This window comes from Alligator mississippiensis, chromosome 3 (genome assembly GCF_030867095.1).
Source record: "Alligator mississippiensis isolate rAllMis1 chromosome 3, rAllMis1, whole genome shotgun sequence".
Classification (NCBI taxonomy): Eukaryota; Metazoa; Chordata; order Crocodylia; family Alligatoridae; genus Alligator; species Alligator mississippiensis.
In genome coordinates this window covers 74067920-74080799 of record NC_081826.1, presented here as the reverse complement: position 1 = coordinate 74080799, position 12880 = coordinate 74067920, and the positions used below count along the sequence as shown (strand labels likewise).

At 47.5% G+C, this 12880-nt stretch overlaps 1 non-coding gene across 1 annotated transcript; it reads right to left on the bottom strand.

Annotated features, from left to right (window-relative positions):
- Positions 1-12547: 12547 nt before the first annotated feature.
- Positions 12548-12637, bottom strand: TRNAY-GUA (transfer RNA tyrosine (anticodon GUA)). Its single transcript is given in 2 exon segments — positions 12548-12583; positions 12601-12637. It is a non-coding gene; the product is annotated as a tRNA-Tyr (tRNA).
- Between the last annotated feature and the right edge of the window lie 243 nt (positions 12638-12880).

The window sequence follows — 12880 nt, the reverse complement described above, 5'->3', positions numbered from 1 at the left end:
AAATAAATTATTGAATTATTATAAATCTAAGTATAAAATTTAAATCTAGATTGAAATATTATGAATACACACAATATGAGTTGTAACTTATATAATCATAATTTATTATTAGCATTCTACAAAAAGTTTAGTAATACTAAATAATGCTAACCTTGATAGAAACAATTCATGTTAATTGTTAAATACTAGCAGGCAGCATCCACCAGCAGTTGCAGCTGACATCTTCTGTCTCTGCAGTGTAAACATTTGTCCATATGCTGAGATCGCACATTCTGCATCCACTGAATTGATTGGAATGGTAAGGTAGCATTTTCCCCAAGTTGTAGAGATGTGGAAACCAATCAGAAACAGACTTCCAAAACATAGTCACAGTCTGACATGCTTTGACAAAGTTCACATAAGTAGCATGTTCTTTGTCATGCTCTTTCCACCACGTAGGGATTGATTTTCCATAGCTGAGGGTCAAGAGGCAGAAAAAGCACTTGACTGGGGTAAAAAATGCTAACAGCACTAAAGGGGGGGAAAAAAAAAAAGAGGCAGCCAGTTGTTTAAACCATGGTGGCAGTGACTGATCTTACTTGTAGTACTACTTCAACTTCGCAGCTGTTGCCTAGAACAGTTCTCGTCTCTGATGGCATTCATGTTGACAGCTTGGAAACTGTTGTGATACCATATTTTTGACCCAACTTAGCAAGTCCATCAACTTGTTGTGTGCTTGGGAAATAGAAGCTTACTGACTTTCAAACCACCTCAGAATCTCCATGAACCAGATGGCATTTTCAGCCACAAGCTTAACTTGATTTTAATATTGCCCTGTCTTAAGAGATCAAATAGGTTTAAGCATGTGTTGTGTGATTGGTGATGGACTCCCTGTATTGAGGCTTATGGCCTGGACAATGCTTAAACTTTTTTAAAAAGAGGAAACTAGGTTATCCACATCAGAAAAATGTGCACGCCAGATGTCACTTACTAAAGAAAGGATGTGTGCATTGCAGGTGATCTATTGTGCTGGGCATTGCAACAGGGCACTTGTTGAGCTCTGTTGCAAGGAGGGGAGCTGACATAGCCTACTGCTAGGGAGGGGTTAAATACCTGAAAGGAGCAAAGATGTTAAAAGTAATGGATCTCAAAGCCTGGGGTCTTTATTTATTGCTGAAGATTTGCAGTGAGGAGCAAATCCATAATGGTGATGGCAGCCCCCAAATTGAAACGGTGGGTTTTTAATCACTGCAATTAAAAGTCCCCTAAATTGAAATGGTGGATTAAACCCCCATTGTGCATAATTCTCCTGGGGAAAAAATCCCAGTGTTCAACAGCAGTGAAGCAGGCAAATAGAATGTTAGGAACTACTACGGGGATTGAAAACACAACAGAATTTTTCATTATGGCACTGTATAAATCCACAGTACACCTAAAATTTAAATATTGAATGCACAACCACAACACAGCCCGTTAAAGGGAAGTGGAGAACACAGGCAGCCTGCTGTGAGCTTGGGGTTCCCCACCCTGCTGCCTTCCCCCTGGGGGCCTCCATGGCCCAGTGGGTAGGACCTAGCATGGGAGAGCAGAGAAGGGTGGGCAGGTTTGGTGCCACCATCAGAAGCCCCATGCTGGCTGTGTCCCCATGGCAAAGTACCCCCTGCCCACCCAGCAGCAGCAGTGGTGGTACAGAGCTGTGCCCTCCATTGCTGCTGGACAGACAGGGGGTGCCTTGCCACGGCAGCACAGCCAGCATAGGGCTCCCAATGGTGGCATCAAGCCTACTTGCCCCTCTCTGCTCTCCTATGCTGGGTTCCTCCTGCTGGGCCATGGAGGCCCACAGGAGGAGGGCATCAGGGTAGGGAGCCCCAAGCCTGCAGTGGGCAGTCTGCATCCACTCCCAACCCATGCACAAATCTGGGGGGTACATGCCCCTCATGCCTCCCTCCCTGGGAGTGTGTGCCGTTCTAGCAGAAAGCCCCCTTTTCCTCTTGCCTGCAGTTGCTCTCCCCTCCTTGGATATCTTTTTCCTCTTCTACCTTTTCTTCCTTCCTCTTTCGTTCACTTTAAGATAAGGAATTGTGTTTTAAAATTTGTATGTGTGCATTTTGTATCTCCCCTTGTAGTTTGGTATTTTTATCTATTTGTGTGCCATGGCATTACTTTTGTAGCTTATATTTTATGCTCCTCACCTTTCAACTAAATGTGTTTAGTTTCAGAAGTTAAGTTACACATTGTAACAATGTTGATAAGGGCAGGAGTGAAACTGCCGCTTCCCTGTGTCAGACAGGCCCCTGAAAGAGCGAGTGAATCAGTGATTGAATGCGTAACACAGTAGCAGGCAGCAATTAACACCTAGGAAAACCGCAGATCAACCAATGGAAGAAAACAATAGAAGACAATGTAGCAACCAGGAAATCTCTAAACGTCACTGTTCAAGGGCTAGAAGCCCTGGTCCGAGTTAATCAACCCTGGGGATCAACTTTTGGGATGAATATCTCCAGATCAACCGCTCCCAGAGCCCTATTCAAAATTCATCAACGGACTCCCAAACCTGCACATACATGTGGACGACCCCTGGGGCTGACAGATGCCATCCAGTAGCCACCGAGGGGGAAGTCCCACGAGGGTCAATGACCCCTGGATTGGGCAAACCTGAAAATTGGGGAGTCACCAAAGTCTGCCAAGGACAGATAGAAAGCAGTGAAAAGTGACCCTCAGCGGCGCCCTCTTGATCTCCAACTTGACCAGCACCCGACCTGTCCAGCCAGAAGGACTAGCTGGCGACCCTCTTCTGGAAGATAACACCACGCTGAAAGAAGCCTCGATGGCAGACTCCAGCACCTGTGGGATAGGTATACCTGACTCTTGTAGCTCGCTACTGTGTGTGTGCGTGTGTGTGTGTGTGTGGGGGGGAGGGGGGGACCAGCCCCAAGGTTTATGATTTAACTTCATTACAGTGTTTCAATCCACCTAATAAACCATAATTTTAAGGATCCCTAGTTGGACATTTGTAGCCAACACCATGAGTGGAGCCAGCCCCCCTACTACTCCCAGATTAGTCACCTGTGGCTCCACCCTGCTCCCTGAGCTGGGCCCTATATTCCCACCCTGCCCCCAGGCCCCATACATAGCCTGGCTGGGTAGCACCCTCAGCCCCAGTACTAGCCCTGCCCTACTCCCTCTCTTACTGTGGGCCTCTTAATCTGCCCTGCCCCAACAAACTTACCAAGAAGGAGCTGCAGGAGCTAGTGTCTATGCTGCCTGGTTGCCACTCTTGTCTGTGATCACCCTCTTCCCGCTCCCCGCAACCTCAAGAAGCCCCTGGCAGGCTGGAACTCTGCCAGCCCACAAAGAGAACCAGCTGTTTCCCATAGTTATTTTTCCTTTAAAAGAGAAAATCCAAATTTTTCTGTGTTTTTTCTGCAGCGAACAAAAAACCCAGATCCCTGATAGTCAATGGCATATTTTTAGGACCCTACTTAAATTGTCATTTTGTGGTTTTTGTGGAAACTGTAGAAAACAGCAGCTTCTGAGATCACCACAAAAATGGTGTTTCCTGCCATTTTGTACAGAATTGTCCATCCCTCCCCCCCCCCCCAAAAAAAAAAGTTTACAAGAATACAAATCAAGTTCAGCAATCCCTGCAGCCTTGGAGCATGTGATTTGAGAGAGAGATACTGAGAGGCTGAGCTAGTGACATAGATTCAGTGAAAGTGCCACATTCAGGAAAGCAAAAGGGTTTCACTGCTGTCTTTTAAGAAGCCAGATGGATCATTGCTATAGCATTGCAGTCTGAATATGAGTGAAAAGAAATCCAAGAAAGCTAAATACATTTCAGCTCAGGATCATGTAAAGCAATTCCCTATAGGAACCTTGCATGCAGTTGGTGGTAAATTTTTTTGTTCATCATACAACATGACTCTGGATGTGTTGAGCAAAAACAGCATTGATCAGCATTTAGGGTCTGAATTGCATATAAAGTGAAAGGATGCTGCAGAGGCAAAAGGTTCAGAGCAAGAAACAAGTAACTATGCCTCCTATCTTTAAAAGAATCATAGATTCATAGATGTTAGGGTTGGAAGGGACCTCAATAGATCATCAAGTCCGACCCCCTGCATAAGCAGGAAAGAGTGCTGGGTCTAAATGACCCCAGCTAGATACTCGTCTAACCTCCTCTTGAAGACCCCCAGGGTAGGGGAGAGCACCACCTCCCTTGGGAGCCCGTTCCAGACCTTGGCCACTCGAACTGTGAAGAAGTTCTTCCTAATGTCCAGTCTAAATCTGCTCTCTGCTAGCTTGTGGCCATTGTTTCTTGTAACCCCCGGGGGCGCCTTGGTGAATAAATCCTCACCAATTCCCTTCTGTGCCCCCGTGATGAACTTATAGGCAGCCACAAGGTCGCCTCTCAACCTTCTCTTGCGGAGGCTGAAAAGGTCCAGTTTCACTAGTCTCTCCTCGTAGGGCTTGGTCTGCAGGCCCTTGACCATACGAGTTGCCCTTCGCTGTACCCTCTCCAGGTTATCCGCATCCTTCTTGAAGTGTGGCGCCCAGAATTGCACGCAGTACTCCAACTGCGGTCTGACCAACGCCCTATAGAGGGGAAGTATCACCTCCCTGGACCTATTTGTCATGCATCTGCTGATGCACGATAAAGTGCCATTGGCTTTTCTGATGGCTTCGTCACACTGCCAGCTCATGTTCATCTTGGAGTCCACTAGGACTCCAAGATCCCTTTCCACCTCTGTGCCACCCAGCAGGTCATTCCCTAGGCTGTAGGTGTGCTGGACATTTTTCCTCCCTAGGTGCAGCACTTTGCATTTCTCCTTGTTGAACTGCATCCTGTTGTTTTCTGCCCACTTGTCCAACCTATCCAGGTCTGCCTGCAGCTGTTCCCTGCCCTCCGGCGTGTCCACTTCTCCCCATAGCTTTGTGTCATCTGCAAACTTGGACAGAGTACATTTCACTCCCACGTCCAAGTCGCTGATGAAGACATTAAAGAGTATCGGTCCAAGGACCGAACCCTGCGGGACCCCACTGCCCACACCCTTCCAGGTAGAGACCGACCCATCTACCACGACTCTTTGGGTGCGACCCTCTAGCCAATTTGCCACCCACCGGACTGTGCAGTCATCCACATCACAGCCTCTTAATTTGTTCACCAGTAAGGGGTGGGATACCGTATCGAAGGCCTTCCTGAAGTCCAGGTATACGACATCCACCCCTCCTCCTGTGTCCAGGCGTTTCGTAACCTGGTCATAGAAAGAGACTAGGTTGGTCAGGCACGATCTGCCCGCCACAAACCCATGCTGGTTTCCCCTCAGCATAATTTGTCCTGCTGGGCTCTCACAAATGTGAGCCTTGATAATTTTTTCAAATACTTTACCAAGGATGGAGGTGAGACTGACCGGCCTATAGTTGCCCGGATCCTCCTTCCTCCCCTTTTTGAAAATCATTGAAAGCAGATTGACGAGAGAGGCTACATTCATGCTAGTGGAGGCATTCATGGCCTCCAACATTCCTCTGGAGAAAATTGATAACCCTAAATTAAGGGGCTTATTTGAACAAACTCATGCCAAATGCTAGCAGTTTCCCTGTGTGTGAACAAGCTTTGCCAAAAAAAAAATACCAGGAGTAATTGCTTCTCATGTTCAGTCTACAAAATCTGCATTGGCAGAATATGAATTAATCTCAATTGTAGCAGATGAAGCAACAGATGCCTCAGATAACTAGATTCTGTACATTTTATTTGTACCTGGGAGCTGGATGGACCAAGACCTATCTGTTTTTCAGAGATGGTTCACCTCGCATCTGTCAATATTTCTACCATGGCACAAGCTGTAGCTAAAGCTTTTGTAAACTACAACTTAGAATTTTGCATTTCTGTCTGATAATGCAATGTATTTGCACAAAGCTTTCTCTGACATGCCCCGTGGAATGATGCCTTTAGAAGTTCCCAGCAACCTTTCAAAAACTTAAGGCCAGTCTTGTTCTACCTAGAGCTCCACCTGTTCTTCTGTACTTGCCTGCCATGCATTTGATGATAAAAAGAACATAATGGAAAGGGAAAGTAAATTTTGGGAGGTGTGATCTTCTGCCTTACTTCAAACCTGGTAGAAACTCCGAACCTCTTTACAGGGCTCCTCCATCCCCCACACCCTGCCCATATCAAGCTGTGGATGATGGTTGATGGAAATGCTGGTCAGTCTTTATCGTCAGAGTGTCTATACACACTCAAGAGAACAATCAGTTAATCCCAGATATTGCCAACGTGCCAACATTAATCCCAGATATTACTTGTGTAGAATACCACCAATTCACTGGCTCATGCACTGTGCCTGAGATGCCCGCTCTTATTTCCCAAGTCAAACCATCTGGTACCCACACACAGGGTCCCTATCAATTTACAACATCTCCCTGACAGTCACTGCTTAGTTAGGTGTCTTTATACCTTGATGAGCCACTTACAAGTTAATTCACATTTGTGACTATGGGAAACTTTACCAAGTCTAAAGAGTCTCTTATCCCTGCTTCCCTTCCATCTGCATCACTATGTGCTGCTTTCACAGGATCATCCCACCAACAGCTCTTCCCCTAGCTGCAGCAGAGGTAGGCAGGCTCTGTGGGGGGGAAAAAAAGGACCAGGCCCCTCATTACTTCCTTCCCCCACCCCCCTCCAGCACAGGCTGTCTGTGCAAGGTGCTGCTAAGCCATGCAGCCCCTGAGCTGCAGGGGGGCCCTGGACCTTCCCTACATGGTGGTGGTGCCCCCTGGGCAGGTGCTAGCAGGCAAGTGCTGCCCCAGCTTGCAGGCAGCACCCAGCCCTGGGGCAGCACCTGCCTGCTAACAGCACACCTGGGTGGCCGCAGGGGGTGCTGCTACCACAGAAGGAAGGACCATGTCCCTTTACAGCTCAGGGGCCATGCGGCCAACTGGCAGCTTGACTCCCGGCTGTGGGAGATGAAAGCAGGCTCCGTGGGGCAGGGGGGAGGGGAAGGATCAGGCGTGTTGCTGCTTCTGCCTTCAGCCTGCCTCTCCCGTGGCCAGGGGAGGGGAGCTGTCAAAGGCTGCAATGCTACACATAGCTACGTTGCAAACTACAAGCTGATGAAACATAGAAAACACTCATTTAAATTGTAAGCCCCACCCCCCACATGTGTACAGCATGACGCAGTTAAGCCACAGAAACATCCAATTTTTATCACATGTACAAGTGCCTGAAATTCAACCTCTCTTTTTTGAGAAGTGACAACTAATGTAGAACCCATTGGGTGCATCTACACAAGATGCTATGATGCAGTAGCAATGAGCTACTGTACTGTAGCTCATTGTTATGGCACTGTAGCATTGATGAGCACAAACCATGATGGTGACGCTACTGCACAGTAGAGTCTAAAAATAACTGTGTGGTGATGGGACTGTGCAGTAGCACTGGTTACTGCACAGTCATTTAGTAGCTGGTTAAGCAAGTACTAAATGACTACACAGTAACACCTGCATAGTTAGCCTCTCATGTAGATGTGGCCACTGTGATGTATGTACATCTTAGGTTATTCTCTCTCATGTGCATCCTTTTGCACTTACCAACACTGAGCTTCTTCTGCCATTTGGTTACCCATTCAGTCAGTTTTACAAGTTCGTTTTGGCAGTTCTTTACAATCAGCTTCATTTTTTCTTAATTTGGCATAATCTACAAACTAAGCCACCTCTCTATTAGCAACACTCAATCCAAAAAACCTCTGGCTCATCTTTCTTTTAGGGTAATATCAGAAGCACTTGTCTGGCCGCCAGTGGTTTTCAGCATTTTCTGTTAGCATCTGCAGTGTTTCTGCCACATTGCTCCAACCAAAATGCTGCCTGCCTTTACATTCATCTTCTATGAAACATTTCTTCCTACATAGCTCAGTTTCAAACAAGATTGTTTCATCTATTTTACCCCAAAAGAAGCATATCTGGTTTTTACATTTATTTTGGTAGGTATCTATTATACTAATTGCTTTCATTTCAGTTTTGTTCAATCTCCTACACAGCAATATTTTTTATAGTTTATCTACCAGGGATGGGTAAACCAAGCAATCAAATGTGTCTTTATTTGGAATAAACTGCTATTGACATCACAAAGACAATTGAGTTGTTTGAAATGTACCCTCTCTTTGAAAGCCTTTCCCTAGTGCTTAGAGTAACTTTAACAAATGAAGGTTTTTGATTTTTTTTCTTTTTGTAGAGCATAATGAGCACACACAGTGAGCCACATAATCTAATGGCAGCAAAGACTTTAGAGGTTGTGCAATTTAGTAGAATCAACATATTTAATAACCTATTTTGTAATGCAATAGGAAAGGAAAATGAAAAGAAAATATTAGTTGCTGGAGAATAATGGCACTAATGTAAATGCCAAGTTTAAAATAAGATGTTTCCGAAAAGAAAAAATAAGGCTTATGTTTTTCCAGGTGTTTCAAGTAACCAAGTGGAAAAACACAATTTCACACGTGGCTGAATCAGTTTTTACTCTGGAATATCAGTGAAGAAGCCCAAGAAAGTTCAAATACTTTCAATCTATTTCATTATACCATAAATAACCCTTTTACAAAAAAAAAATAAAATGCTTTACCAAACAAGACCCTTGTCATATCCATAAGAAAGAAATGGCATTAGTAGAACTTAAAAAAATAAAACCCAGAGAGAGGGAAAGGGCGCATATTAAATAAAAAAAAAGATATCAAAGAATATTTGAAAGTTTTGGCTGAGAAGATATAAACCTGTGGGTATGATAGGCACTAGGTGATAAGATCTCAGAGCCATTATCAATTATCTTTCAGAGCCAAGGAAGACAGGTGAGGTCTCAAAAGACCTTGAGGGAAAACGCAAGCATGTGCCTATGTGTAAAAAGGAAGATCTGGGGAATAAGACTATTGGTCAGCCTGACTTCAATTCCTGTAAATTTATTTTTTTTTTAAAACACAATACATTTGTGAGACTCTGGAAGACAAAAGGATAATTATTAGCAACCAACATGGATTTAAAAACAAAAATAGCATGCATAAAGCAACCTGGTTTTGTTCTTTGGCAGGACAACTAGATCATATCTTTTACATTCTTTCTATTTACTGATCTACCTAGATGGACTGCAGTAGGGTTTTTGACATAGTTTAATAGTTTCTAGGGTTGGAAGGGACTGTGAACAGATCATCAAGTCTGACCCCCTGCCCTGGGCAAGAACGAGTGCTGGTATCATAATACCCCAACCAGATATCTATCCAGCCTCCACTTGAAGACCCCCCAAGGTAGGGGATAGCACCACCTCCCTTGGGAGCCTGTTCCAGAGCCTGGAAGCCTCAACCCTAAAGTAATGCCTCCTGATATTAAGCCTGAACCTGCTCTCAATTAATTTGTGGCTGTTATATCCTTATTATCTATGCCTGGGGGAACAGAGCCTCACTTATTTTCCACTGGTCCCCTCTGGTGAGTTTATAGATGGCCACCAGATCCCCTCTCAGTCTTATCTTGTGGAGGCTGAATAGATTCAGGCCCTTTAGTTTATCTTCATAGGACCTGGCCTGCTGCCCCTTGATCACGCGAGTCCTCTGGACTCTCAAAGTTAGCCACATCCCTCTTGAAGTGCGGTGCCCAGAACTGAACACAGTACTCCAACTTTGGCCTGACCAGTGCCACATAGAGGGGAAGGATCACCTCCCTGGACCTGCTTGTAATGCATCTGTAGATGCACGACAAGGTGCGGCTAGCTTTACTGACTGCTTCCTCGCATTGGTGGCTCATGTCCATCCTGGAGTCAACAATGACTCCAAGATCCCTTTCAGCCACTGTGTTGTTGAGAAGGGTGTTCCCCAGCCTATAGGTATGTTGCAGGTTCCTTCTCCCTAGATGCAGCATCTTGCACTTGTCTGCATCCATTCTAGTCTCATCTGCCCACCTCTGTAACCTGTTTAGAGCTAGTTGGATTCTGTCCCTCCCCTCCAGTGTGTCTTCTTCTCTCCACATCTTTGTATCATCAGTGAATTTGGACAGCGTGCTTTCCATGCCCACCTCCACATCACTGATAAAGATGTTGAATAGCACAGGCCCAAGGACCGAGCCCTGGGGAACTCCACTGCCCATATCCCTCCAGGTCGAAAATGACCTGTCCACCACCACTCTTTGGGTGCAACCATTGAGCCAATTTGCTGCCCATCTGACTGTGTTGGCATCAATGCCACAGTCACCTAGTTTTTTTTTGTGAGAACGGGGTAAGGAACAGTGTCAAAGGCATTCTTGAAGTCCAGGTAGATGACATCCACCTCAGTGCCTGCATCCAAGGACTTTGTGACCTGATCGTAAAAGGAAACAAGATGAGTCAGGCAGGATCTGCCTGCAATGAACCCATTTTACTTGCCTCTGGGCATTACTTCCCATGCCGGGCCCCTGCAGATGTGTTCCTTGATAATTTTCTCAAAGGTCTTCCCAAGGACTGAGGTGAGGCTAACTGGCCTATAGTTACCTGGGTCCTCCTTCCTCCCTTTCTTGTAAATGGGGACCACATTGGCCCTTTCCCAGTCCTCTGGGACCTGGCCAGAGCAACACGAGTGCTCATACAGCTGTGCCAGGAGCCCTGCTATGACCTCCACCAATTCCCTCAGTATCCCTTGGATAAAGAGCATCCAGACCTGCTGATTTATACACATCCAGCCCCTCCAAGAGTTCCCTACCTAGATCGTTCCTGACCCTAAGTATGGCATCATGCCCCCTGAGCCTGTCTGTAATCCTAGTGGGGGAGTTGTCCTGGTCCCTGCTCAGAAATGTGGAGGCAAAGAACTCATTGAAGAGATCAGCTTTTTTCTTTGCTGCAATCACGAGATTGCCAAGCCTGCCCTGTGGGGGCCCCACATTACCTGGTGCCTTTTTCTTACTCCCTATGTTTTTGAAAAAGGACTATTTGTTGTCCTTAATTCTGGTTGCCAGCCCTAGTTCAGTCTCTGCCTTGGCCTTCCTTAACCGCTTCCCTGCAATCACGAGCAATGGAGTTGTGCCCGCCTCCGTTCTAATAGGCGCTCCCCCGCGGCTTTCACCCAGGCCAAAGGTCGCGTCTGCCCAGGGCTTGCGGGTGGGCCCCACAGGTCGCCCCTGCCGACGTCAGGGGAACCCCTTAACTTGCCTGCCACGACTTGTGATGGTATCTCAGTGGGGTGTTCCCCCTTGGGGCAGCCTCCAGGGCCGTCACACCTCCTGGCAGGCACTCTCGGGGCTCCAACCTCCCCTACACCCCGGCCACTCACCACCTTAGGCTCTCCCTCTTCATGCCTGCTTGGTGTCTTCGGCTTCCCCCTCTCTTGCCCACAGCTAGTCCGACAACCGTCTAGGTCTTTGGGCCCGATGTATAGTCCGCTGGAGCCATTGACCCAGCCCTTTCACAGCAGCTCCTAATACTCTATCCTAATCACCCCGTGACGATGTGTGCCTAACCCACCACCGAAATTAACCAGGTCTCCTACTCTAATTGGGCCCAGAGACTCACGAAGGGACCTCTGGCCTCTGGGCTGCGCGGTCCTCTTTCTGGGCTCGGGCCCCACCGTCCAGCCAGCTCACCCGATGAGGTGTCAAATCCCCTTTCTCCTCTCCAGGCCGCTGGGGCCGCGAGGGTCAACTATATGGCTCCGCTTCGAGTCACAGTCCGTCTGCTAACTCCGCCCAACGAGGGCCCATTGGTTCGGCCCTGTTGTTACCTCTCTTCCAGTCCCTCTGCTGGCACTGCTGCTGACTCTGCTTTGTCCCGTCGGTGCTACCCCAGCCTTTCTCACTGCCTCTACGGCCGTCTATACTGCAGGTTTCCCAGCCAGTCCTGCTACCGGTGCTGTCGGTGTGTCCCCAGCCGGCTTCTGCATCAATATCACTTCTAGCCTCCTTGCTGGCACTCCTGCCGGCTCCGCTGCCAGCTTGTGCGTGTATTGTGCAACTGGCTTCACCGGCTCTGCTGCTCGTTGCGCAACCGTCTCTCTTGGAGCATTCTGTAGCTCCGCCTCTGGCTTTCCCCACTGCCGGGTGTGGCGGCTGATTCCCTCTGCACGAGGGGTCACTTCTCTAGTCTCCTTGCATCAGCCGCCCTGTCGGGGCTGCTTTTTAAACCTTCCGGGGAGCGTCCTCCGCCCCCTCTGCTCTGCCGCAGCCGTATAAATGCCCGGCTGATTACCCGTGTCGGCGTTTTCACCGCGTGACCCTTCTCCAGCCCTACAGGAGGTAAGTGGGGCTCTTTACCGTCCCAGGGTTCTTCTGTCACCTCGGCTCCCCTGGGACAGAGGTATAATCCTCCTTGGTGACTGCCCCTTGCTTCCACTGATTATATGCCATGTTTTTTGCCCTCAGGTCCTCCTGGATGCCTTTACTGAGCCAAGAGGGCTTTTTAGCACTCTTGCCCCCTTTGGTTTGTGTTGGGACTGACTCCCTCTGAGCTCGGAGGATTGTCTCCTTAAGGAACAACCACCCCTCCTAGACTCCCATCTCATTGAAGCTCTGGGTCCCCAATGTCTCTCTTACTAATTTCCTTAGCTCATTGAAGTCAGGAGCTTAAAAAGGAGTCTCTTTCAAGCTGGAATTGAACCAGAAACCTAAGGATGTCATCAGGCACCTCCACTACAGTCCTCCGCTCTACCAACTGAGCTATTGAAGGGACATATTTTAAGTTACATTCTCATAAGTAAGGTGACTGAAATGTGAAATATTTATGAATCCAGGGCTACTTAACATTTTTATTACTAACTTGGCTGAAAGAATTCTGAGTATGCTCAGCAAATTTTCAGATGTTACAAAACTTAGTGAGCTAACAAGCAACTTAGTGTGCGGGCCAGGAGCGGTCTGAGGCTTTCGGGGGCGCGCGGCGGGCTGTGACCAGCAGCCCTGGCACGTGGGTCAG